Here is a 25,566-nt window from a genome sequence, read left to right as displayed (position 1 = left end):
CTGTGGAATCTGAGAACTGATATTTCGGAACTCTTTGAAGCCTATAGGGCCAAAGGAAATATCCTCCGATAACAAAGTGAAGGAAGGTTTCTGAGGAACTTTTTCGTAATGCGTGAATTGATCTCACAGAGTTACAGCTTTCTGCTAAATAATCTGTTCCCTAAGTCTGTTGTTGTGGAATTTTCAAAGTGACATTTGAAAGCCTATGGGGGGTATGGTGAAAAAGAAAATATCCTCAGATAAAAACTAGAAAGAAACTTTCTGAGAAACCACTTTGTGATGTGTGACTTCAACTCACTGATTACAGCTGTATTTCGAGGAGCTGTTTTCTAGCCTTATTTCTGTGTAATGTGAGAACTGATGTTTCCGATCCCAATGACGACTCTAGGGCCAAAGAAATATCGCCTGATAAAAATGAGAAAGAACCTTTCTGTGACACTTCTTTGTGATCTGTTAATTCATCTCACAGATTTACAGCTGTCCCCTCAAGAGGCCCTTCGCTAAGATTGTGCTTGTGGAATTTGCAAAGTGATATTTCTCAGCCCATGGAGGGCTATGGTGAAAAAGAATATATCCTCAGATAAAAACTGGAAAGAAACTTTCTGAGAAACTGCTTTGTGATCTGTGAATTCATCTCACAGAGTTACAGCTTTCGCATCAGGAAGCCGTTCAAGGAGACTGTTCTTGTGGAATATGCAAAGTGATATATGGAAGCCCATGGAGGTATACGGTGAAAAAGAAAATATCCTTATATAAAAACTGGAAAGAAACTTTCTGAGAAACTGCTTTCTAATGTGTGTCTTCAACTCACTGAGTTACAGCTGTATTTCGTGGAGCTGCTTGCTAGCCCTGTTTCTGTGGAATCTGAGAACTGATATTTCGGAACTCTTTGAAGACTATAGGGCCAAAGGAAATATCCTCCGATAACAAGGAGAAGGAAGGTTACTGAAGAACTTTTTCGAGATGCATGCATTCATCTCACAGAGTTACAGCTTTCTGCTAAAGAAGCTGTTCCCTAGGTCTGTTGTTGTGGAATTTGCAAAGTGATATTTGGAAGCCTATGAGGGGCTATGGTGAAAAAGAAAATATCCTCAGAAAAAAAGGGAAAGAAGCTTTCTGAGAAACTGCTTTGTGATGTGTGATTTCAACTCACTGAGTTACAGCTGTATTTCGTGGAACACTTTGCTAGCCTTATTTCTGTTGAAATCTGAAAACTGTTGTCTCCGATCCCATGGAAGACACTAGGGCCAAAGAAATATCGTCTGACAAAAATGAGAAGGAACCTTTCTGAGACACTTCTTTGTGATCTGTGAATTCATCTCACACAGTTACAGCTTTCCTCTCAAGAGGCCGTTTGCTAAGATTGTTCTTGTGGAATTTGCAAAGTGATACTGGGAAGCCAATGGAGGGCTATGTTGAAAAGGAAAATATCCTCTGATAAAAACTGGAAAGAAGCTTTCTGAGAAACTGCTCTGTGAACTTTGAATTCATCTCACAGACTTACAGCTTTCACCTCAGGAAGTCGTTCACTAAGACTGTTCTTGTGGAATTTGAAAAGTGATATTTGGAAGCCTATGGAGGGCTATGGTGAAAAAGAAGATATCCTCAGATAAGAACTGGAATGAAGCTTTCTGAGAAACTGCTTTGTGATGTGTGACTTCCACTCACTGTGTTACAGCTGTATTTCATGGAGCTGTTTGCTAGCCCTATTTCTTTGGAATCTGAGAACTGATATTTCATAACCCTTTGAAGACTATAGGGCCAAAGAAAATATCCTCCGATAACGAAGAGAAAGAGGGTTTCAGAGAAACTTCTTTGTGATCTGTGAATTCATGTCACAGAGTTACAGCTTTCTCCTCAAGAAGTTGTTGGCTAAATCTGTTTTTGTGGAATTTACAAAGTGATATTTGGAAGCCCATGGAGGGCTACGGTGAAAAAGAAAATATCCTCAGATAAAAACTGGAAAGAAGCTTTCTGAGAAACTGCTTTGTGTTCTGTGAATTCATCTCACAGAGTTACAGATGTCCCCCTCAATAAGCCATTCGCTCAGCCTCTTCTTGGGGAGTTTGCACAATGATATTTGAAAGCCCATAGAGGGCTAGGATGAAAAATAAAATATCCTCTGATAAAAACTGGAGAAAAAACTTCTGAGAAACTGCTTTGTGATGTGTGACTTCCACTCACTGAGTTACAGCTGTATTTCATGGAGCTGTTTGCTAGCCTTACTTCTGTGGAATCTGTGATCTGATATTTCTGAACTCTTTGAAGACTATAGGGTCAAAGGAAATATCCTCTGATAACAAAGAGAAGGAAGGTTTCTGAGGAACTTTTTCCTGATACGTGAATTTATCTCACAGAGTTACAGCATTCTGCTAATAAATCTGTTCCCTAAGTCTGTTGTTGTGGAATTTTCAAAGTCACATTTGGAAGCCTATGGGGGGCTATGGTGAAAAAGAAAATATCCTCAGATAAAAACTAGAAAGAAACTTTCTGAGAAACTTCTTTGTGATATGTGACTTCAACTCACTGAGTTACAGCTGTATTTCGTGGAGCTGTTTTCTAGCCTTATTTCTGTGTAATGTTTTCTAGCCTTATTTCTGTGTAATTATTCTGTGTAATGTGAGAACTGATGTTTCCGATCCCATGGATGACTCTAGGGCCAAAGAAATATGGCCTGATAAAAATGAGAAAGAACCTTTCTGAGACACTTCTTTGTGATCTGTGAATTCATCTCACAGATTTACAGCTGTCCCCTCAATAGGCCGTACGCTAAGATTGTTCTTATGGAATTTGCAAAGTGATATTTGGAATCCCATGGAGGGCTATGGTGAAAAGGAAAATATCCTCTAATAAAAACTGAAAAGAAGCTTTCTGAGAAACTTCTTTTTGATCTGTGAATTCATCTCTCAGAGTTACAGCTTTCACCTCAAAGCTGTTCGCTAAATCTGTTCTTGTGGAAAATAGAAAGTGATATTTGGAAGTCCATGGAAGGCTGTGGAGAAAAGGAAAATATCCTCAGATAAAAACTGGATAGAAGCTTTCAGAGAAACTGCTTTGTGATGTGTGACCTCAAATCACTGAGTTACAGCTGTATTTCATGGAGCTGTTTGCTAGCCGCATTTCTGTTGAAACTGAGAACTGATATTTCGGATCCCTTTGAAGACTATACGGCCAAAGGAAATATCCTTTCATAAAAATGAGCAGAAGCTTTCTGAGAATCTTCTTTGTGATCTGTGAATTTATCTCACAGAGTTACAGCTTTCCCCTCAAGAAGCCGTTCACTATGAGTGTTCTTGTGGAATTTGCAAAGTGATATTTGGAAGCCCATGGAGGTCAAAGTTGAAAAAGAAAATATCCATAGATAAAAACTGGAAAAAAGCTTTCTGAGAAACTGCTTTGTGATATTTGAATTCGTTTTGAAGAGTTACAACTTTTGCCTCAGGAAGCCGTTAACTGAGACTGTTCTTGTGGAATTTGCAAAGTGAAATTTCGAAGCCCATGGAGGGCTATGGTGAAAAAGAAAATATCCTCAGAAAAAAACTGGAAAGAAGCTTTCTGAGAAACTGCTTTGTGATGCGTGAATTCAACTTACTGACTTACAGGTGTATTTCGTGGAGCTGTTTGCTACCCCTATTTCTGTAGAATATGAGAACTGATCTTTTAGAACCCTTTGAAGACTATAGGGCCAAAGGAAATATCCTCCGATAAAAAAGAGAAAGAAGGTTTCTGAGAAACTTCCTTGTGATCTGTGAATTCATCTCACAAAGTTACAGCTTTCCCCTCAAAATGTTGTTCACTAAGTCTGTTCTTTAGAAATATGCAAAGTGATATTTGGAACCCATGGAGGGCTATGGTGAAAAAGAAAACATCCTCAGATAAAAACTGGAAAGAATCTTTCTGAGAAACTGCTTTGTGATGTGTGACTTCAAGTCACTGAGTTACAGCTGTATTTCATGGATCTGTTTTCTAGCCCTATTTCTGTGGAATCTGAGAACCAATATTTTGGATCCCTTTGAAGGCTGTAGGGCCAAATAAATATCACCCGATAAAAATGAGAAAGAAGCTTTCTGAGAAACTTCTTTCTGATCTCTGAATTCATCCCACAGAGTTACAGCTTTCCCCTCAAGAAGTCTTCCACTAAACTGTTCTTTTGGAATTTGCAAACTGATATTTGAAAGTCCATGGAGGGCTATGGTGAAAAGAAAATATACTCAGTTAAAAACTGGAAAGAAGCTTTCTGAGGAACTGCTTTGTGATCTGTGAATTCATCTCACTGAGTTACAGCTTTCGTCTAAGGAAGCCGTTCACTAAGACTGTTCTTCTGGAATTTGCAAAGTGATATTTGGAAGCCCGTTGAAGGCTGATGAATACAGCAGACTGATGGGTCTTGACTCTTTATCCAGTTTGCCAGTCTGTGTCTTTTAATTGGAGCATTTAGTCCATTTTCATTTAAGTTTAAAATTGTTATGTGTGAACTTGATCCTGCCATTGTGATATTAACTGGTTATTTTGCTCGTTACTTGATGCAGTTTCTTCCTAGCCTCGATGGTCTTTACATTTTGGCATGTTTTTGCAATGGCTGGTACCGGTTGTTCCTTTCCATGTATAGTGCTTTCTTCAGGAGCTCTTGTAAGGCAGTCCTGGTGTTGACAAAATCTCTAAGCTTTTGCTTATCTGTAAAGGATTTTATTTCTCCTTCACTTATGAATCTTAGTTTGGCTGGATATGAAATTCTGGGTTTAAAATTCTTTCCTTTAAGAATGTTGAATATTGGCGCCACTCTCTTCTGGCTTGTAGAGTTTCTGCCGAGAGATCTGCTGTTAGTCTGATGGGCTTCCCTTTGTGGGTAACTCGACCTTTCTCTCTGGCTGCCCTTAAGATTTTTTCCTTCATTTCAACTTTGGTAAATCTGGCAATTATGTGTCTTGGAGTTGCTCTCTCGAGGAGTATCTTTGTGGCGTTCTCTGTATTTCCTGGATTTGAATGTTGGCCTGCCCTACTAGGTTGGGGAAGTTCTTCTGGATGATATCCTGAAGAGTGTTTTCCAACTTGGTTCCATTTTCCCTCTCACTTTCAGGCACCCCAATCAGACGTAGATTTGGTCTTTTTACATTATCCCATACTTCTTGCAGGCTTTGTTCATTTCTTTTTCTTCTTTTATCTTTTGGTTTCTCTTCTCGCTTCATTTTGTTCATTTGATCCTCAATCGCTGATACTCTTTCTTCCAGTTGATTGAGTCAGTTACTGAAGCTTGTGCATTTGTCACGTATTTCTCGTATCATGGTTTTCATCTCTTTCATTTCGTTTATGACCTTCTCTGCATTAATTACTCTAGCCATCAATTCTTCCACTTTTTTTTCAAGATTTTTAGTTTCTTTGTGCTGGGTACGTAATTCCTCCTTTAGCTCTGAGAAGTTTGATTGACTGAAGACTTCTTCTCTCATGTCGTAAAGGTCATTCTCCATCCAGCTTTGATCTGTTGCTGGCGATGAGCTGCACACCTTTGCCGGGGGAGATGCGCTCTTATTTTTTGAATTGCCAGCTTTTCTTCCCTGCTTTTTCCCCATCTTTGTGGTTTTATCTGCCTCTGGTCGTTGATGATGATGGTGACATACTGATGGGGTTTTGGTGTAGGTGTCCTTCCTGTTTGATAGTTTTCCTTCTAACCGTCAGGACCCTCAGCTGTAGGTCTGTTGGAGATTTCCTGAGGTCCACTCCAGACCCTGTTTGCCTGGATGTCAGCAGCAGAGGATGCAGAAGATAGAATATTGCTGAACAGCGAGTGTGCCTGTCTGATTCTTGCTTTGGAGGCTTCCTCTCAGGGGTGTATTCCACCCTGTGAGGTATGGGGTGTCAGCCTGCCCCTAGTGGGGGATGTCTCCCAGTTAGTCTATTCAGGGGTCAGGGACCCACTTGAGCAGGCAGTCTGTCCATTCTCAGGTCTCAACCTCCGTGTTGGGAGATCCACTGCTCTCTTCAAATCTGTCGGACAGAGTCGTTTGCGTCTGCAGAGGTTTCTGCTGCTTTTGTTTATCTGTGCCCTGTCCCCAGAGGTGGAGTCTACAGAGACAGGCAGGTTTCCTTGAGCTGCTGTGAGCTCCACCCAGTTCGAACTTCCCAGAGGCTTTGTTTACCTACTTAAGCATCAGCAATTGTGGGCGCCCCTACTCCAGCCTCGCTGCTGCCTTGCGATTAGATTGCAGACTGCTGTACTAGCAATGAGGGAGGCTCCGAGGGCTTGGGACCCTCCCGGCCGGGTGTGGGATATAATCTCCTGGTGTGTCTGTTTGCTGAAAGTACAGTATTGGGGTGGGAGTTACCCGATTTTCCAGGTGTTGTGTGTCTGAGTTCCCCTGGCTAGGAAAAGGGATTACCTTTCCCCTTGCACTTCCCAGGTGAGGCGATGCCTCGCCCTGCTTCACCACTCACTGGTTGGGCTGCAGCAGCTGACCAGCACCGATCGTCCGGCACACCTTTGTGAGATAAACCCAGTACCTCAGTTGAAAATGCAGAAGTCACTGGTCTTCTGTGTTGCTCACGCTGGGAGTTGGAAACTGGAGCTGTTCCTATTCGGCCATCTTGCTCTGCCACCCTTGAGGATATTTTCTTTTTCGTGGTAGCCCTCCATGGGCTTCCAAATATCACTTTGAAAATTCCATAAGAACAGTCTTAGTGAACAGCTTCCTGAGGTGGAAGCTGTAACTCTGTGAGATGAATTCACAGATCACAAAGCAGTTTCTCACAAAGCTTCTTTCTAGTTTTTATCTGAGGATATTTTCTTTTTCACTATAGCCCTTCATGGGCTTCCAAATATCACTTGGCAAATTCCACAAGAACAGTCTTAGCGAACGGCTTCTTGAGGGTAATTCTGTAACTCTGTGAGATGAATTCAAGGATCACAAAGACGTTTCTCAGGAAGCTTCTTACTCTGTTTTATTGGAGGATATTTCCTTTGGCCCTATAGTCTTCAAAGGGTTCCGAAATATAAGTTCTCAGATTCTAGAGAAATAAGAGTAGTAAACAGCTCCAGGAAATACAGCTGTAACTCAGTGATATGAAGTCACACATTAAAAAACAGTTTCTCAGAAAGCTTCTTTCCACTTTTTATTTGAGGATATTTTCTTTTTCACCGAAACCTCCATGGGCTTCCAAATATCACTTTGAAAATTCCACAAGAACAGCCTCAGTGAACACCTTCCTGAGGCAAAAGCTGTAACTCTGTAAGAGGAATTCACGGATCACAGAGCAGTTTCTCAGAAAGCTTCTTTCCAGATTTTACCTGAGGATATTTTCTTTATCGCCATAGCCTTCAATGGGCTTCCAAATATCACTTTGCAAATTCCACAAGAAGAGTCTGAGCGAACAGCTTCTTGAGGGGAAAGCAGTAACTCTGTGAGATGAATTCACAGATCACAAAGAGGTTACTGAGAAACTTATTTCTCATTTTTATCAGAAGATATTGTCTTTGGCCATATAATCTTCAAAGGGATCCGATATATCAGTTCTCAGTTTCCACAGAAATAAGGGTAGCAAACAGCTCCACAAAACACAGCTGTAACTCAGTGAGTGGAAGTCACACATCACAAAGCAGTTTCTCAGAAAGCTTCTTTCCAGTTTTTATCTGAGGATATTTTCTTTTTCACCGTAGCCCTACATGGGCATCCAAATATCACTTTGCAAATTCCTCAGGAACAGTCTTAGTGAACGGCTTCCTGAAGCGAAAGCTGTATCTCTGTGAGATGAATTCACAGATCACAAAGCAGTATCTCAGAAAGCTTCTTTCCATTTTTCATCTGAGGATATTTTCTTTTTCACCGTAGCCCTCCTCGGTCTACCAAATATCACTTTGCAAATTCCAAAAGAACAGTCTTAGTGAACGGCTTCCTGAGGTGAAACCTGTAACTCTGTGAGATTAATCCAAGATCACAAAACAGTTTCTCAGAAAGCTTCTTTCCAGTTTTTTTCTGAGGATATTTTCTTTTTCACCGCAGCCCTCCAAGGGCTTCCTAATATCACTTTGCAAATTCTACAAGAACTGTCATAGAGAACTGCTTCCTGAAGGGAAAGCTGTAACTCTCTGAGATGAATTCACAGATCACAAAGAAGTTCCTCAGAAAGCTCATTTCCCATTTTTATCAGAGGATATTTCCTTTGGCCCTGTAGTCTTCAAAGGGATCCAAAATATCAGTTCTCAGACTCCACAGAAATCAGGCTAGCAAACAGCTCCAAGAAATACAGCTGTAACTCAGCGAGTTGAAGTTACACATCACAAAACAGTTTCTCAGAAAGCTTCTTTCAAGTTGTTATCTGAGGATATTTTCTTTTCCACCATAGCCCTCAATGGGCTTCCAAATATCACTTTGCAAATTCCAGAAGAACAGTCTTAGTGAACGGCTTCCTTAGACGAGAGCTGTACTCAATGAGATGAATTCACAGATCACAAAGCAGTTCCTCAGAAAGCTTCTTTCCAGTTTTAACTGAGGATATTTTCTTTTTCATCATAGCCCTCCATGGACTTTCAAATATCAGTTTGCAAATTCCAAAAGAACAGTGTAGCAAATGACTTCTTGAGGGGAAAGCTGTAACTTTGTTACAGCCACCTCCAAGACCCATCTCACATGCAGAGACATACATAGGCTCAAAATAAAGGGATGGAGGAAGATTTACCAAGCAAATGGAGAACATAAAAAGCAGCGGTTGCAATAGTAGTCTCTGATAAAACAGACTTTAAACCATCAAAGATCAAAAGAGATAAAGGAGGTCATTGAATAAGGGTAAAGGGATCAATTCAACAGGAAGAGCTAACTATCCTAAATATATATGCACCCAATACAGGAGCACCCAGATTCATAAAGCAAGTCCTTAGAGACTTACAAAGAGACTTAGATTCCCACACAATAATAATGGGAGACTTCAACACTCCACTGTCAACATTAGACAGATCAACGAGACAGAAAGTTAAGAAGGATATCCAGAAATTGAACTCATCTCTGCAGCAAGCAGACCTAATAGACATCTATAGAACTCTCCACCCCAAATCAACAGAATATACATTCTTCTCAGCACCACATCACACCTACTCCAAAATTGACCACATAATTGAAAGTAAAGCACTCTTCAGCAAATGTACAAGAACAGAAATTATAACAAACTGTCTCTCAGACCACAGTGCAATCAAACTAGAACTCAGGACTAAGAAACTCAATCAAAATCGCTCAACTACATGGAAACTGAACAACCTGCTCCTGAATGACAACTGGATACATAACGAAATGAAGGCAGAAATAAAGATGTTCTTTGAAACCAATGAGAACAAAGATACAACATACCAGAATCTCTGGGACACATTTAAAGCAGTGTGTAGAGGGAAATTTATAGCACTAAATGCCCACAAGAGAAAACAGGAAAGATCTAAAACTGACACTCTAACATCGCAGTTAAAGGAACTAGAGAAGCAAGAGCAAACACATTCGAAAGCTAGCAGAAGGCAAGAAATAACTAAGATCAGAGCAGAACTGAAGGAGATAGAAACACAAAAAAACCTCCAAAAAATCAATGAATACAGGAGTTGGTTTTTTGAAAAGATCAACAAAATTGACAGACTGCTAGCAAGACTAATAAAGAAGAAAAGAGAGAAGAAGCAAATTGACGCAATAAAAAATGATAAAGGGGATATCACCACCGACCCCACAGAAATACAAACCACCATCTTAGAATACTATAAACACCTCTATGCAAATAAACTGGAAAATCTAGAAGAAATGGATAATTTCCTGGACACTTACACTCTTCCGAGACTAAACCAGGAAGAAGTTGAATCCCTGAATAGACCAATAGCAGGCTCTGAAATTGAGGCAATAATTAATAGCCTACCAACGAAAAAAAGTCCAGGACCAGACGGATTCACAGCTGAATTCTAGCAGACGTAAAAGGAGGAGCTGGTACCATTCCTTCTGAAACTATTCCAAACAATAGAAAAAGAGGGAATCCTCCCTAACTCTTTTTATGAGGCCAACATCATCCTGATACCAAAGCCTGGCAGAGATACAACAAAAAAAGAGAATTTAAGACCAATATCCCTGATGAACATCGATGCAAAAATCCTCAATAAAATACTGGCAAACCGGATTCAGCATCACATCAAGAAGCTTATCCAACATGATCAAGTGGGCTTCATCCCTGGGATGCAAGGCTGGTTCAACATGCACAAATCAATAAACATAATCCAACATATAAACAGAACCAAAGACGAGAACCACATGATTATCTAAATAGATGCAGAAAAGGCATGTGACAAAATTCAACAGCCCTTCATGCTAAAAACGCTCAATAAATTCAGTATTGATGGAACGTACCTCAAAATAATAAGAGCTATTTATGACAAACCCACAGCCAATATCAAACTGGATGGGCAAAAACTGGAAAAATTCCCTTTGAAAACTGGCACAAGACAGGGATGCCCTCTCTCACCACTCCTATTCAACATAGTGTTGGATGTGCTGGCTAGGGCAATCAGGCAAGAGAAAGAAATCAAGCGTATTCAGTTAGGAAAAGAAGAAGTCATATTGTCTCTCTTTGCAGATGACATGATTGTATATTTAGAAAACCCCATTGTCTCAGCCCTAAATCTCCTTAAGCTTATAAGCAACTTCAGCAAAGTCTCAGGATACAAAATTATTGTGCAAAAATCACAAACATTCTTATACACCAGTAACAGACAAACAGAGAGACAAATTATGAATGAACTTCCATTCACAATTGCTTCAAAGAGAATAAAATACCTAGGAATCCAACTTACAAGGTATGTAAAGGACCTTTTCAAGGAGAACTACAAACCACTGCTCTGTGAAATAAAAGAGGACACAAACAAATGGAAGAACATACCATGCTCATGGATAGGAAGAATCAATATCATGAAAATGGCCATACTGCCCAAGATTATCTATAGATTCAATACCATCCCCATCAAGCTACCAATGAGTTTCTTCACAGAATTGGAAAAAACTGCTTTAAAGTTCATATGGAACCAAAAAAGAGCCCACATCTCCAAGACAATCCTAAGTCAAAAGAATAAAGCTGGAGGCATCACGCTACCTGACTTCAAACTCTACTACAAGGCTACAGTCACCAAAACAGCATGGTACTGGTACCAAAACAGAGATATAGACCAATGGAACAGAACAGAGTCCTCAGAAGTAAAACCACACATCTACAACCTTCTGATCTTTGACAAACCTGAGAGAAACAAGAAATGGGGAAAGGATTCCCTATTTAATAAATGGTGCTGGGGAAATTGGCTAGCCATAAGTAGAAAGCTGAAACTGGATCCTTTCCTTACTCCTTATACGAAAATTACTTCAAGATGGATTAGAGACTTAAATGTTAGATCTGATACCACAAAAACCCTAGAGGAAAACCTAGGTAGTACCATTCAGGACATAGGCATGGGCAAAAACTTCATATCTAAAACACCAAAAGCAATGACAGCAAAAGCAAAAATTGACAAATGTGATCTAATTAAACTAAATAGCTTCTACACAGCAAAAGAAACTACCATCAGAGTGAACAGGCAACCTACAGAATGGGAGAAAATTTTTGCAATCTACTCATCTGACAAAGGGCTAATATCCAGAACCTACAAAGAACTCAAACAAATTCAAAGAAAAAACAAACAACCTCATCCAAAAGTGGGCAAAGGATATGAACAGACATTTTTCAGAAGAAGACATTCATACAGCCAACAGACACATGAAAAAATGCTCATCATCACTGGCCATCAGAGAAATGCAAATCAAAACCACAATGAGATACCATCTCACACCAGTTAGAATGGCCCTCATTCAAAAGTCAGGAAACAACAGGAGCTGGAGAGGATGTGGAGAAATAGGAACACTTTTACACTGTTGGTGGGATTGTAAACTAGTTCAACCTTTATGGAAAACTGTATGGCGATTCCCCAAGGATCTAGAACTAGATGTACCATATGACCCAGCCATCCCATTACTGGGTATATACCCAAAGGATTATAAATCATGCTACTATAAAGACACATGCACACGTATGTTTATGGCGGCACTATTCACAATAGCAAAGACTAGGAATCAACCCAAATGTCCATCAGTGACAGACTGGATTAAGAAAATGTTGCACATATACACCATGGAATACCATGCAGTCATAAAAAAGGATGAGTTTGTGTCCTTTGTAGGGACATGGATGCAGCTGGAAACCATCATTCTTAGCAAACTATCGCAAGAACAGAAGACCAAACACTGCATGTTCTCACTCATAGGTGGGAACTGAACAATGAGATCACTTGGACTCGGGAAGGGGAACATCACACACCGGGGCCTATCATGGGGAGGAGGGAGGGGGGAGGGGGAAGGGATTGCATTGGGAGTTATACCTGATGTAAATGACGAGTTGATGGGTGCTGACGAGTTGATGGGTGCAGCACACCTACATGGCATAAGTATACATATGTGAAAAAATTACACGTTATGTACATGTACCATAGAACTTAAAGTACAATAATAATAATAATAAAAGAAAAAGAAATCTGCATTGGGATATTTCATAGTGCAATGAAGCTTACGGTGACAAAGGAAATATCCTCAAATAAAAATTAGAAAGTACTTTTCTGAGAATTTTCTTTGTGACATGTGAACTCATCTCACTGAGTTAAAACTTTGACTTCACAAAGCGGTTTGTTAACACTGTGTTCCTGGATTCTGCAAAGTGATATTTGGGAGCTCATGGTTGCCTATGGTGAAAAAGGAAATATCCTCAGATTGAAACTGGAAAGAAGCGTTCTGAGAAACTGCACTACGAAGTGTGAATGCAACTCACAGAGTTACACATTTCTCTTTAGGCATCAGTTTGCTAACACAGTTTTCCTGAAATGTGCAACGGGACACTTATTAGTGTAATGAAGGTGACGGTGACAAAGGAGATATCCTAAGATAAAAACTAGAAAGAAGGTTTCTGAGATCGTCCTTCTGATAAGTGAACTAAATTAACAGAGTTACACCCGTCTCCTCATGAAGCGGTTTGCTAAGACTGCTCTCGAGGAATTGGCAAAGTGATATTTGGAAGCCCATGGAGGGCTATGGTGAAAAAGAAAATATCCTGAGATAAAAACTAGAAAGAAGCTCTCTGAGAAACTGCTTTGTGATCTGTGAATTCATCTCACAGAGTTACAATTTTCCCCTCAAGAAGCCGTTCGCTAAGAATGTTCATGTGGAATTTGCAAAGTGATATTTGCAAGCCCATGGAAGGCTATGGTTAAATAGAAAACATCCTCAGATAAAAACTGGAAAGACGCTCTCTGAGAAACTGCTTTTTGATGTGTGACTTCCACTCACTGAGTTCCAGCTGTATTTTGTGGAGCTCTTTGCTAGTCTTATTTCTGTGGAATCTGAGAACGTATATTTCAGATCCCTTTGAAAGCTATAGGGCCAAAGGAAATATCCTCCAATAAAAAAGAGAAAGAAGGACTCTGAGAAACTTCTTTGTGATTCCTGAATTCATCTCAAAGAGTTACAGTCTTCCCCTTAAGAAGCCGTTCCCTCAGACTGTTCTTGTGGAATTTTCAGAGTGATATTTGGAAGCCCATGGAGGGCTACGGTGAAAAAGAAAATATCCTCAGATAAAAACTGGTAAGAAGCTTTCTGGGAAACTACTTTGTGATCTGTGAATTCATCTCACAGAGTTACAGCTTTACCCTCAGGAAGCCGTTCCCTAAGACTGCTCTTGTGGAATTTGCAAAGTGATATTTGGAAGCCCATGGAGGGCTACGGTGGAAAAGAAATTATCCTCACATAAAAACTGGAAATAAGCTTTGTGAGAAACTGCTTTGTGATGTGTGATTCAACTCACTAGTTACAGCTGTATTTCGTGAGGCTGTTTGCTAGCTCTATTTCTGTGGAATCTGAGAACTGATATTTCGGAACCCTTTGAAAAATACAGGGCCAAAAGAAATATCCTCTGATAAAAAGACAAAGAAGGTTTTTGAGATACTTCTTTGTAATCTGTGAATTCATCTCACAGAGTTACAGCTGTCCCTTCAAGAAGCCATTCACTAAGAACGTTCTTGTGGAATTTGCAAAGTTATATGAGAAAGCCCATGAAGGGCTACGGTGAAAAGAAATTATCCTCAGATAATAATTGGAAAGAAGCTTTCTGAGAAACAGCTTTGTGATCCATGAATTCATCTCACAGAGTAACGGCATTCCCCTCCAGAAGCCGTTCGCTAAGACTGTTCTTGTGGAATTTGCAAAGTGATATTTGGAAGCCCATAGGGGGCTGTGGTGAAAAAGAAAATATCCTCAGTTAAACTCTGGAAAGAAGCTTTCTGAGAAATTGTTTTGTGATCTGTGAATTCATCTCACAGAGTTACACCTTTCCCTTCAAGAATCCTTTCGGTAAGACGGTTCTGGAGAATTTGCAAAGTGATATTTGGAAGGTCATGGAGGGCTATGGTGAAAAAGAAAATATCCTCATATAAAACTGAAAGGAAGCTTTCTGAGAAACTTTTTTGTGATCTGTTAATGCTTCTCTCAGAGTTACAGCTTTCCCCTCAAGATGTCGTTCGTTAAGACTGTTCTTGTGGAATTTGCAAAGTGATATTTGGAAGCCCATGGAGGTCTACGGTGGAAAAGAAAGTATCCTCAGATAAAAACTCGAAAGAAGCTTTCTGAGAAACTGCTTTGTGATGTGTGAGTTCAATTCACTGAGTTACAACTGTATTTCATGCAGCTGTTTGCTAGCCCTATTTCTGTGGAACCTGAGAACTGATATTTCTGAACCCTTTGAAGAATATAGGGCCAAAGGAAATATCCTCCAATAAAATAGAGAAAGAAGGTTTCTGGGAAACTTCGTTGTGGTCTGTGAATTCATCTCACAGAGTTACAGCTTTCCTTTCAAGAAACCATTCGCTAAGAACGTTGTTGTGGAATTTGGAATGTGATATGTGGAAGCCCATGGAGGACTATGGTGAAAAAGAAATTATCTTTAGATAAAAACTGGAAAGAAGCTTTCTGAGACAGCTTTTCGATCTGTGAATTCATCTCACAGAGTTATAGCTTTCCTCTCTAGAAGCCGTTCGCTAAGACTGTTCTTGTGAATTTGCAAAGTGATATTTGGAAACCCATGGAAGGTTATAGTGAAAAAGGTAATATCCTCAGATAAAAACTGGAAAGAAGCTTTCTGAGAAACTGCTTTGTGACCTGTGAATTCATCTCACAGAGTTACAGCTTTCCCCTCAAGAAACCGTTCGCTAAGACTATTCTTGTGGAATTTACAAACTGATATTTGGAAGTCCATCGAGGGCTACAGTGAAAAAGAAAATATCCTTAGATAATAACTGGAAAGAAGCTTTCTAAGAAACAGCTTTGTAATGTGTGACTTCAACTCACTGAGTTACAGCTGTATTTCGTGGAGCTGTTTGCTAGCCTTATTGCTGTGGAATCTGAGAACTGATATTTCAGATCCCTTTGAAGACTATAGGGCCAAAAGAAATATCCTCCGATCAAAATGAGAAAGAAGCTTTTGAGAAACTTCTTTGGGATCTCTGAGTTCATCTCACACAGTTACAGGTTTCCTCTCAGAGCCGTTCACTAAGACTGTTCTTGTGGAATTTACAAAGTCATATTTGGAAGCCCATGGGCTACGATGAAAGGGAAATTATCCTAGATAAAAACTGGAAAGAAATTTTCTAAGAAACTGCTTTGTGATCTGTGAATTCATCTCTCAGAGTTACTGGTTTCCCCTCAAGAAACCGTTTGCTAAGATTGTTCTTGGGGAATTTGCAAAGTGATATATGGAAGCCCATGGAGGGCTATGGTGAAAAAGAAAATTTCCTCAGATAAAAACTGGAAAGAAACTTTCTGAGAAACTGCTTTGTGGTATGTGACTTCCACTCACTGTGTTACAGCTGTATTTCGTGGAATTGTTTGCTAGCCTTTATCTGTGAAATCTGAGAACTGATATTTCGGACTCTTTGTATACTGTAGGGCCAAAGGAAATATCCTCCGATAAAAAAGAGAAAGAATCTTTCTGAGAAATTTTTTTGTGATCTGTGAATTCCTCTCACATGGTTACTGTTTTCCCCTCAAGAAGTCGTTCATTAAGACTGTTCTTGTGGAATTTGTAAACTGATATTTGGAAGCCCATGGAGGGCTATGGTGAAAAAGGATATATCCTCAGATAAAAACTATAAATAAGCGTTCTGAGAAACTGGATTTTGACATGTGAATGCAAGTCACAGAGTTACACTTTCCTTTGCATTGATCCGTTTGCTAACGCTGTTTTCTTGAAATCTGCATCGGGATATTTCTTAGCGCAATGAATCTTACGGTGACAAAGGAAATATCTTCAACTAAAAACTAAAGAGTAGCTTTCCGAGAGACTCCTTTGTGATATGTGAACTCATCTCACCAAATTACAACTTTCTCTTCATGAAGCAATTTGCTAACACTGTGTTCCTGGATTCGGCAAAGTGATATTTGGGAGCTCACGGATGGCTATGGTGAAAAAGGAAATATCCTCAGATTAAAACTGGAAAGAAGCGTTCTGAGAACCTGCACTGCGATGTGTGCAAGCAACTCACTTGTTACACATTTCTCTTCAGGCATCAGTTTGCTAACACAGTTTTCTTGAAATCTGCAATGGGATAGTTCTTAGCACTATGCAGCTTCCAGTGACAAAGGACATATCCTTATATAAACACGTGAAAGAAGATTTCTGAGAAATTGCTTTCTGAGGTGACTTCATCTCCCAGAGTTACACCACTATTTCGTGCAGCCATTTGCTAGCCCTGTTTGTGTGGATTCTGAGAACTCATATTTCGGATGGGTTTGAAGTGTCGAAGGATAAAGGAAATATCCTCTGAGAAAAACCGGAATGAAGCTTTCTGAGAAATGCTTTGTGATGTGTGAATTCATTTCAGAGTGTTACACCACTCTTTCAGGGAGGAGTTTGCTAGCACTGATTTTGTGGAATCTCAGAAGTGATATCACGGATATCGTTGAATTCCATCATGAATATGGAAAGAAACTCAGACAAATCTGCAGAGAAGCCTTCTCAGAAACTTCTTTGGTGTGTGTGAATTCAGATCACAGGATTACATCATTGTTTTCATTGAGAAGCTTGCTAAGAGTGTTTTCTCAAAATCTGCAAGAAGACAAACAGAGGCGCTTCAAGACCACAAATAACCTCAGCTGCAAAAAGAAAGATACTTTCTGAGAAACTGCTTTGTGATATGTGAATTCCACTGACTGAATTAGAGCTGTATTTCTTGGAGCCGTTGGCTAGCTCGGTTTTTGTGGAATCTGAGAACTGATATTTCGGATCCCTTTGAGGACTAAAGGGCCAAAGGAAATATCCTCTGATAAAAATGAGAACGAAGCTTTCTGAGAAATTTCTTTGTGATCTCTGAATTCATCTCACAGAGTTCCACCTCTCTCCTCAGGAAGAAGTTCGCTAAGACTGTTCTCATGGAATTGGAAAAGTGATATTTGGGAGCCCATGGAGGGCTATGGTGATGAAGAAAATATCCTCAGATAAAAACGGGAAAGAAGCGTTCTGAAAAAATGCATTGTGACATGTGAATGCAACTCACAGAGTTACACTTTCCTTTGCATTGATCCGTTTTCTAACCCTGTTTTCTTGAAATCTGCATTGGGATATTTGCTAGTACAATGAAGCTCACGGTGACAAAGGAAATATCCTCAACTAAAAACTAGAAAGTAGCTTTCTGAGAAACTTCTTTGTGATATGTGAACTCATCTCACTGAGTTACAACTTTGTCTTCAGGAAGATGTTTGCTAACACTGTGTTCTTGGATTCTGCAAAGTGATATTTGGGAGCTCATGGAGGGCTATGGTGAAAAAGGAATTATCCTCAGATTCAAACTGGAAGGAAGCGTTCTGAGAACTGCACTGCGATGTGTGAATGCAACTCACGGAGTTACACATTTCTCTTCAGGCATCAGTTTGCTAACATCGTTTTCTTGAAATCTGCAACAGGACACTTCTTAGTGCGATGAAGCTGATGGTGACAAAGGAGATATCCTCAGATAAATTCTAGAAAAAAGTTTTCTGAGAATCTTCCTTCTGATGTGTGAATTCATCTCACAGAGTTTCACCTCTCTCCTCAGGAAACGCTTCACTAAGGCTGTTCTCATGGAATTGGCAAAGTGATATTTGGGAGCCCATGGAGGGCTATGGTGAAAAAGTAAATATCCTCAGATAAAGACTGGAAAGAAGCGTTCCGAGAAACTGCATTGTGACACGTGAATGCAACTCACGGAGTTCCACTTTCCTTTGCATTGATCCGTTTGCTAACCCTGTTTTCTTTCAATCTGCATCAGGATATTTCTTACCGCAAAGAAGCTTACGGTGACAATGGAAATATCCTCAAATAAAATCTAGAAAGTAGCTTTCTGAGAAACTTCTTTGTGATATGTGAACTCATCTCACCGAGTTACAACTGTGTCTTCACGAAGCAGTTTACTCACACTGTGTTCCTGGTTTCTGCGAAGTGATATTTGGGAGCTCATGGAGGGCTATTGTGAAAAAGGAAATATCCTCAGATTAAAACTGGAAGGAAGCGTTGTGAGAAACTGCACTGCTATATGTGATTGCAACTCACAGAGTTACACATTTCTCTTCAGGCATCAGTTTGCTAATACAGTTTTCTTGACATCTGCTACGGGATACTTCTTAGTGCAATGAAGCTGATGGTGACAAAGGAGATATCCTCAGATAAAAACTAGAAAGAACTTTCTGAGAATCTTCCTTCTGATGTGTGAATTCATCTAACAGAGTTCCACCTCTCTCTTCATGAAGCGGTTCGCTAAGACTGTTCTTATGGAATTGGCAAAGCGATATTTGGGAGCCCATGGAGGGCTATGGTGAAAAAGGAAATATCCTCAGATAAAAACTGGAAAGAAGCATTCTGAGAAACTGCATTGTGATATGTGAATGCAACTCACAGAGTTACACTTTCCTTTGCATTGATCCATTTCGTAACCCTGTTTTCTTGAAATCTGCATTGGGATATTTCTTAGCGCAATGAAGCTTATGGGGACAGAGGATATATCCTCAACTAAAAACTAGAAAATAGCTTTTTGAGAAACTTCTTTGTGATATGTGAACTCATCTCACCGAATTACAACTTTGTCTTCATGAAGTAGTGTGCTAACACTGTGTTCCTGGTTTCTGCAAAGTGATATTTGGGAGCTCATGGAAGGCTATGGTGAAAAAGGAAATATCCTCAGATTAAAACTGGAAAGAAGCATTCAGAGAAACTGCACTGCGATGTGTGAATGCAACCCACATTGTTGCACATTTCTCTTCAGGCATCAGTTTGCTAACACAGTTTTCTTGAAATCTACAATGGGATAGTTCTTAGCACTATGCAGCTTCCGGTGGCATAGGACGTATCCTCAGATAAACATGTGAAGAAAACTTTCTGAGAAATTGCTTTCTAATGTGACTTCATCTCCCAGAGTTACACCACTATTTCGTACAGTCTTTTGCTAGCCCTGTTTGTGTGGATTCTGAGAACTCATATTTCGGATGGGCTTGAAGAGTCCAAGGAGAAAGGAAATATCGTCCGAGGAAAACTAGAATGAAGCTTTCTGAGAAACGCTTTGTGATGTGTGAATTCATTTCACAGTGTTACACCACTCTTTCATGGAGGAGTTTGCTAGCACTGATTTTGTGGAATCTCAAAAGTGATATCCTGAATATCGTTGAATCCCATCGTGAATAAGGAAAGAACCTCAGACAAATATGCAGAGAAGCCTTCTCAGAAATTTCTTTGGTATGTATGAATTTAGATCACAGGGTTACATCATTCTTTTCATTGAGAAGCTTGCTAAGAGTGTTTTCGCAAAATCTTCAAGAAGACACACGGCGGCGCTTAGAGACCACAAATAACCTCAGCTCCAAAAAGAAAGATACTTTCTGAGAAACTGCTTTGTGATGTGTGAATTCAACTGACTGAGCTACAGCTGTATTTCTTGGAGCCATTGGCTAGCGAGGCTTTTGTGGAATCTGAGAACTAATATTTCGGATCCCTTTGAGGACTAAAGGGCCAAAGGAGATATCCTCCAATAAAAATGAGAAAGAAGATTTCTGAGAAACTTCCTTCTGCTGTGTAAATTCATCTCACATAGTTCTACCTCTCTCCTCATGAAGCGGTTGGCTAAGACTGTTCTCATGGAATTGGCAAAGTGATATTTGGGAGCCCATGGAGGGTTATGGTGAAAAAGGAATTATCCTCAGATTAAAACTGGAAACAAGCATTTTGAGAAACTGCATTGCCATGTGTGAATGCAACTCACAGAGTTACATATTTCTCTTTAGGCATCAGTTTGCTAACACAATTTTCTTGAAATTTGCAATGGGATACTTCTTAGCGCAATGAAGCTGATGGTGACAAAGGAGATATCCTCAGATAAAAGCTAGAAAGAAGTTTTCTGAGAATCTTCCCTGCTAATGTGTGAATTCATCTCACAGAGTTACACCTCTCTCCTCATGAAGCGGTTCGCTAACACTGTTCTCGTGGAATTGGCAGAGTGATATTAGGAAGCCCATGGAGGTCTGTGGTGAAAAAGGAAATATCCTCAGATAAAAACTGGAAAGAAGCGTTCAGAGAAACTGCACTGCGATGTGTGAATGCAACTCACAGAATTACACATTTCTCTTCAGGCATCAGTTTGCTAACACAGTTTTCTTGAATCTGGATCAGGATACTTCTTAGCGGTATGCAGTTTCCAGTGACAAAGGACATATCCTCAGGTAAACACATGAAAGAATCTTTCTGAGAAATTGCTTTCTGATATGTGACTTCATCTTCCAGAGTTATACTACTATTTCATGCAGACATTTGCTAGCCATCTTTGTGTGGATTCTGAGAACTGATATTTCGGATGGGTTTGAAGAGTAGAAGGACAAAGGAAATATCCTCCAAGAAAAACTGGAATGAAGCTTTCTGAGAAACTGCTTTGTGATGTGTGAATTCATTTCACAGTGTTACACCACTCTTTCATGGGGGAGTTTGCTAGCACAGATTTTGTGGAATCTCAGAAGTGATATCCTGGATAGCGTTGAATCCCATGGTGAATATGGAAAGAACCTCAGACAAATCTGCAGAGAGGCCTTCTCAGAAACTTACTTGGAGTGGGTGAATTCAGATCACAAGTTCCATCATTGTTTTCTTTGAGAAGCTTCCTAAGAGTGTTTTCACATAATCTGCAAGAAGACACACGGTGGCGCTCCGAGACCACAAATAACCTCAGCTCAAAAAAAGAAGGACGCTTTCGGAGAAACTGCTTTGTGATGTGTGAATTCAACTGACTGAGCTACAGCTGTATTTCGTGGAGCCGTTGGCTAGCCCGGTTTTTGTGGAATCTGAGAACTGATATTTCGAATCCCTTTGAGGACTAAAGGGCCAAAGGAGATAACCTCCGATAAAAATGAGAAAGAAGCTTTCTGAGAATCTTCCTTCTGATGTGAGAATTCATCTCACAGAGTTCCACCTCTGTCCTGAGGAAGCGGTTCATTAAGACTGTTCTCGTGGAATTGGCAAAGTGATATTTGGGAGCCCATGGATGGCTGTGGTGAAAAAGGAATTATCCTCAGATAAAAACTGGAAAGAAGCGTTCTGAGAAACTGCATTGTGACATGTGAATGCAACTCACAGAGTTACACTTTCCTTTTCATTGATCCGTTTGCTACCCTGTTTTCTTGAAATCTGCATTGGGATATTTCTTATCTCAATGAATCTTACGGTGACAAAGGAAATATCCTCAACTAAAAACTAGTAAGTAGATTTCTGAGAAACTTCTTTCTGACATGAGAGCTCATCTCACCAAGTGACAACTTTGTCTTCATGATGCAGTTTGCTAACACTGTGTTCCTGGATTCTGCAAAGTGATATTTGGGAGCTCATGGAGGGCTATGGTGAAAAAGGAAATATCCTCAGATTAAAACTGGAAAGAAGCGTTCAGAGAAACTGCACTGTGATGTGTGAATGCAACTCACTGAGTTACATATTTCTCTTCAGACATCAGCTTGCTAATACTGTTTTCTTGAAATCTGCAATGGGACACTTCTTAGCACAATGAAGCTGATGGTGGCAAAGGAGATATCTTCAAATAAAAACTAGTAAAAAGCTTTCAGAGAATCTTCCTTCAGATGTGTGAATTCATCTCACAGAGTTCCACCTCTCTCTTCATGAAGCGGTTCGCTAACACTGTTCTCATGGAATTGGCAGAGTGATATTAGGAAGCCCATGGAGGTCTGTGGTGAAAAAGGAAATATCCTCAGATAAAAACTGGAAAGAAGCGTTCTGAGAAAATACATTGCCATGTGTGAATGCAACTCACAGAATTACACATTTCACGTCAGGCATCTGTTTGCTAACACACTTTTCTTGAAATCTGCATCTGGATAGTTCTTAGAGCTATGCAGCTTCCAGTGACAAAGGATATAGCCTCAGATAAACACGTGAAAGAAGCTTTCTGAGAAATTGCTCTCTGATATGTGACTTCATCTCCCAGAGTTACACCACTATTTCGTGCAACCATTTGCTAGCCTTTTGTGTGGATTCTGAGAACTGATATTTTGGATGGATTTGAAGAGTAGAAGGACAAAGGAAATATCCTCTGAGAAAAACCGGAATCAAGCTTTCTGAGATACCGCTTTTTGAGGTGTGAATTCATGTCACAGTGTTACACCACTCTTTCATGGAGGAGTTTGCTAGCACTGATTTTGTGGAATCACAGATGCGATATCCTGGATATAGCTGAATCCCATGGCGAATAAGGAAAGAACGTCAGACAAATCTGCAAAGAAGCCTTCTCAGAAACTTCTTTGGTGTGGGTGAATTCAGCTCACAGAGTTACATCATTGTTTTCATTGAGAATTTTGCTGAGTGTTTTCTCATAATCTGCAAGAAGACACACGGTGGAGCTCCGAGACCACAAATAACCTCAGCTCCAAAAAGAAAGACGCTTTCTGAGAAACTGCTTTGTGATGTGTGAATATAACTGACTGAGTTACAGGTGTATTTCATGGAGCTGTTGGCCAGCCCAGTTTTTGTGGAATCTGAGAACTGATATTTCAGATCCCTTTGAGGACTAAAGGGCCAAAGGAAATATCTTCCGATAAAAATGAGAAAGAAACTATCTGAGAAACTTCTTTGTGATCTGTGAAATCATCTCACAGAGTTCCACCTCTCTCCGCAGGAAGCGGTTCACTAAGACTGTTCTCATGGAATTGGCAAAGTGATATTTCGGAGTACATGGGGGGCTATGGTGAAAAAGGAAATATCCTCAGATAAAAACCGGAAAGAAGTGTTCTGAGAAACTGCATTGTACATATAAATGCAACTCACAGAGTTACACTTTCCTTTGCATTGATCCGTTTGCTAACCCTGTTTTCTTGAAATCTGCATTGGGATAATTCTTAGCGCAATGAAGCTTACAGTGACAAAGGAAATATCCTCAAATAAAAACAAGAAAGTAGCTTTCTGAGAAACTGCTTTGTGATATGTGAACTCATCTCACCGAGTTACAACTTTGTCTTCATGAACCAGTTTGCTAACAGTGTGTTCCTGGATTCTGCAAAGTTATATTTGGGAGGTCATGGATGGCTATGTTTTAAAAGGAAATATCCTCAGATTAAAACTGGAAAGAAGCGTTCTGAGAAACTGCACTGCGATATGTGAATGCAACTCACAGAGTTACACATTTCTCTTCAGGCATCAGTTTGCTAACACAGTTTTCTTGAAATGTGCAATGGGATACTTCTTAGCAAAATGAAGCTGACGGTGACAAAGGAGATATCCTCAGATAAAAACTAGAAAGTAGCTGTCTGTGAATCTTCCCTTTGATGTGTGAATTCATCTCACAGACTTCCACCTCTTTCCTCATGAAGCAGTTCGCTAAGACTGTTCTCGTGGAATTGGCAAAGTGATATTAGGGAGCCCATGGAGGGCTATGGTGAAAAAGGAAATATCCTCAGATAAAAACTGGAAAGAAGTGTTCTGAGAAACTGCATTGTGACATGTGAATTCAACTCACAGAGTTACACTTTCCTTTGCATTGATCTGTTTGCTAACCCTGTTTTCTTGAAATCTGCATTGGGATATTTCTTAGCGCAATGAAGCTTACAGTGACAAAGGAAATATCCTCAAATAAAAACTATAAAGTAGCTTTCTGAGAAACTTCTTTGTGACATGAGAACTCATCTCACCGAGTTACAACTTTGTCTTCAGAAAGAAGTTTGCTAACACTGTGTTCCTCGTTTCTGCAAAGTGATATTTGGGAGCTCATGGAGGGCTATGGTGAAAAAGGAAATATCCTCAGATAAAAACTGGAAAGAAGCGTTCTGAGAAACTGCACTGTGATGTGTGAATGCAACTCACATTGTTACACATTTCTCTTCAGGCATCAGTTTGTTACCACAGTTTTCTTGAAATCTGCAACGGGATACTTCTTAGCACAATGAAGCTAATGGTGACAAAGGAGATATCCTCAGATAAAAACTAGAAAGAAGCTTTCTGAGAATCTTCCTTCTGATGTGTGAATTCATCTCACAGAGTTGCATCTCTCTCCTAATGAAGCGGTTTGCTAAGGCTGTTCTCGTGGAATTGGCAAAGTGACTTTTGGGAGCCCATGGAGGGCTATGGTGAAAAAGGAAATATCCTCAGATAAAAACTGGAAAGAAACGTTTTGAGAAACTGCACTGCAATGTGTGAATGCAACTCACAGAGTTACACATTTCTCTTCAGGTATCAGATTACTAACACAGTTTTCTTGAAATCTGCATTGTGATACTTCCTAACGTAATGAAGCCGATGGTGACAAAGGAGATATCCTCAGATAAAAACTATGAAGAAGCCTTCTGAGAATCTTCCTTCTGATGTGTGAATTCATCTCCAGAGTTACACCTTTCATCTCATGAAGCAGTTTGCTAAGACCTTTCTCGAGGAATTTGCAAAGTGATATTTGGGAAACCATGGAGGGCTACGGTGAAAAAGAAATATCCTCAGATATAAAATGGAAAGAAGTGTTCTGAGAAACTGCATTGTGACATGTGAATTCAACTCACAGAGTTACACTTTCCTTTGCATTGATCCGATTGCTAACCCTATTTTCTTGAAATCTGCATTGGGATATTTCTTAGCACAATGAAGCTTATGGTAACAAAGGAAATATCCTCAAATAAAAACTAGAAAGTAGCTTCCTGAGAAAGTTGTTTGTGATATGTGAACTCATCTCACCGAGTTTCAACTGTGTCTTCACGAAGCAGTTTGCTAACACTGTGTTCCTGGATTCTGCAAAGTGATATTTGGGAACTCATGGAAGGATATGGTGAAAAAGTAAATATCCTCTGATTAAAACTGGAAAGAAGCGTTCTGAGAAACTGCACTCTGATGTGTGAATGCAACTCACAGAGTTACACATTTCTCTTCAGGCATCAGTTTGCTAACACAGTTTTCTTGAAATCTGCAAAGGGATACTTCATAGCACAATGAAGCTGATGGTGACAA

Source organism: Chlorocebus sabaeus, chromosome 8 (assembly GCF_047675955.1).
Source record: "Chlorocebus sabaeus isolate Y175 chromosome 8, mChlSab1.0.hap1, whole genome shotgun sequence".
Lineage (NCBI taxonomy): Eukaryota > Metazoa > Chordata > Mammalia > Primates > Cercopithecidae > Chlorocebus > Chlorocebus sabaeus.
This window is presented reverse-complemented; position numbering follows the sequence as displayed.